This window comes from Rhinopithecus bieti, unplaced genomic scaffold, assembly GCF_001698545.2.
Source record: "Rhinopithecus bieti isolate Rb0 unplaced genomic scaffold, ASM169854v2 scaffold_33432, whole genome shotgun sequence".
Classification (NCBI taxonomy): domain Eukaryota; kingdom Metazoa; phylum Chordata; class Mammalia; order Primates; family Cercopithecidae; genus Rhinopithecus; species Rhinopithecus bieti.
The window spans coordinates 114,825-118,362 of record NW_016814481.1 but is presented as its reverse complement, the minus strand read 5'-3'; positions in this window follow the sequence as shown (position 1 = coordinate 118,362).

The following is a 3,538-nucleotide window of genomic DNA, read 5'->3' as shown; positions in this document are numbered from 1 at the left end:
TTCCTTCCTTCCTCTTTCTTTCCCTCCCTCTCTCCTTTCTCTTTTCTTTCCTTTTAAGACGGTCTTTCTTCTCTCTCTCCTCCTTCCTTTTTTCCTCCTTCCTTCCTTTTTGACAAGGTCTCTCCTTCCTTCCTTCTTTTCTTTCTTCTTTCTTTCTTTATCTCTCTTTCTCCTTCCTTCCTTCCTTCCTTCCTTCCTTCCTTCCTTCCTTCCTTCCTTCCTTCCTTCCTTCCTTTCCTTTCCTTTCCTTTCCTTTCCTTTCCTTTCTCTTTTCTTTCTTTCCTTTTGAGACAGGGTCCCTTCCTTCCCTTTCCTTCCTTCCCTTCCCTTCCCTCTCTCCTTTTCTCTTTCCCTTTCCCCTTCCCCTTTCCTTTCCTTTTCCTCAAGAGTGTTTTTTTTTTTTTTTTTTTTTTTTTTGGCAAAGGCACAGGCCTAGGGTGGGTTCCTGAGCAGACATCAGGAGTGTGGGATGAGAACATAAATATTATTTTGATTGGAGCTGAGGCTGATATGGACACTAATCAATTTAGGGGACCCCAACATTTACTCTCTTACCCTCTTGGTGCTCCAGACCTGACCCTGTGGGAAGCACACTTCACCAGACACCCGCCCTGGCCCCGTTTTTCCATTTGCAGGAGGGGAAGTGGGGTTACAAACGCCATTTGGGTTGGGAGGGTGCTGGTGAGGGGGTGTGTAAATACAGGGTGCAATGCAAACTGTTTTATTAAAATGAGCCATTGCTCATTTTGAATCAAAGAGCTTCAGGATGGGGCTCAGAGTGGTGCAAGCTTGGCCCCCAGTTGGTTTCCTGAGGTTAGTCTGACATCTACTGGCGTGTTTGAGCATCGTTTAGGAAGGCATGTTGTGACTTCCCCGCCACCCGCCGCAAAACTGGGTTCCTCTTAACTTTCCTTCCCCTCCATCCACTCATCCGTCCACTCACCCACCCACCACCCACCCATTTAAACTTCTAATTGTGCATGCATCCATCCATCCGTCCATCACCCATCCATCCTTCTACCCATCAATCCAGTCATCCATCTCCCTATTCTTTCTCCCATTCATCCACTTTCCAGCCATCCAACCACTTTCCCATTCACCCACCTGTCCACACATCTATCCATCCACTCAACCCACCCCCAACTCACCCATTCTTCAATTCACCCATTCATCCATCCATTCCTCCATTCATTCTTCTGTCCATCCACCCACCTATCATCTTATATACCAATCTATCCATCTACCCACCCATCATTCCATAAATAACCAGGAAATGCACCCATTCCCTTTAACGTCTGCCTTGGTTTTTAGAACCCATAAAAGTTTCTCTTTTTTTTTGAGATGGAGTCTCGCTCTGTCTCCCAGGCTGGAGTGCAGTGGCGCGATCTCGGCTCACTGCAAGCTCCGCCCCCCCGGGTTCATGCCATTCTCCTGCCTCAGCCTCCCATGTAGCTGGGACTACAGGTGCCCGCCACCATGCCCGGCTAATTTTTTTTTTTTGTATTTTTAGTAGAGACGGGGTTTCACCGTGTTAGCCAGGATGGTCTCGATCTCCTGACCTCGTGATCCGCCCGTCTTGGCCTCCCAAAGTGCTGGGATTGCAGGCGTGAGCCACCACGCCCAGCCAAAAGTTTCTTTAATTTATTTTCATTTTTACAAATTTTAACTAATTAATTAATTTTGGAGGCAGGGTCTTGCTCTGTCACCCAGGCTGCAGTACAGTGGCCCTATCACGGCTCACTGCAACCTCTGCCTCCTGGGTTCAAATGATCCTCCCTCAGCCTCACAAGTAGCTGGGACTAGGTGCACCACACCATGCCCAGCAAATTAAATAATTTTTTCTTTTGTAAAGATGGGATCTTGCTATGTTGCCCAGTTTGGTCTCGAACTCGTGGGCTCAAACGACCCTCTTGCCTTGGCCTCCCAAATTGCTGGGATTACAGGCATGAGTCACCATGCCTGGCCCAAAGTGTCCTTATAGCCATGATTTCCAAATTTCTGAACTCCTACCCCAACCAGCAAAACAATTTTTCAGCACACTCATAGCTGAAATGCATAGCCACAGTGCATGCATTTTTATTTATACATAATTTATTTTGCTACATGTGTTATATGCACATAAAATATACACAAAAATAAAAAAGTGAAAAGGATGAGACCTCAATGAGATATATCATATTTCCAAATGGCTTTAATAGTTTGATTTAATAGTCCAACATGCTTTTGCCCTTATGTTTTAGAAGTTTGCCTTTGCTTTTTGAATACCATGTTCTGTAAGAGCGTTTTATTCTGAAAATGTTCCAATATGCTAAAAGTAGGAAGAAGAGCTCAGTGAAACTTTCTTATCCATCAAAATTTAATAATTATCAGGGTTGTGCCAGACTTCACATCATAAATCCATATCCTCTTTCTGAGATATTTAAAAGTAAATCCCTGACCTTATGTGATTTTTTGCAAACTTCAGACTACATCTCTAAAGCACACAGACACATCTTAGTAATATCACACTGACAACATTAATCATGATTTTTATATCTGATTTCCGGTCCACATCCAGATTCCCTTGCTCGTCTTTTTACAGTTGAGTTTTTTGAATCAAGAAGGCCTGTATGTTGCATTTCATCATTTCTATCTCTTTTTATTGTGGTAAAATATACATAACATAAAATTGACCATTTTAACCATTTTTAAGCATACAGTTCAGTGGGATTAAGTACATTCGCATTGTTGTGCAACCGTCACCACCATCCATCTCCAGAACATTTTGTTTGTTTTGAGACAGAGTCTCACTCCGTCGTCCAGGCTGGAGTGCAGTGGCATGACCTTGGCTCACTGCAGCCTCCATCTCACGGGTTCAAAGGATTCTCCTGTCTCAGCCTCCCGAGTAGCTGGGATTACAGGCGACTGCCACCATGCCCAGCTAATTTTTGTATTTTTAGTAGAGATGGGATTTCGCCATCTTGGACAGGCTGGTATTGAACTTCTGACCTCAAGTGGTCAGCCCCGCTCAGCTCCCAAAGTGCCAAGATTACAGGCATGAGCCACAATGCCTGGCTGATCTCCAGAACTTTTTCATCACTCCAAACTGCAGCTCTGTCTCCATGAAACACTCACTCCCCAGACCCTATCCCCCAGCCCCTGACACCCACCATTCCACTTTCTGTCTCTATGAATCTGATGACTCTAGGGACCTCATGTAAGTAGAAACATGTAGCATTTGTCCTCTCGTGTCTAGCTTATTTCACTAAGCATAATGTCCTCCAGGTTTATCCATGTTGTAGCATGTGTCAGAATTTTCTTACTTTTTAAGACTGAATAATATTCCATTGTATGAATACACCACATTTTGTCCATCCATCCATCCATCCATCCATCCATCCATCCATCCATCCATCTATCCATCCACCCACCCACCCATCCATCTATCCATCCATCCATCCATCCATCCATCCATCCATCCATCCATCCATCCATCCATCCATCCATCCATCCATCCACCCATCCATCCATCCATCCACTCCATCCATCCATCCGTCCA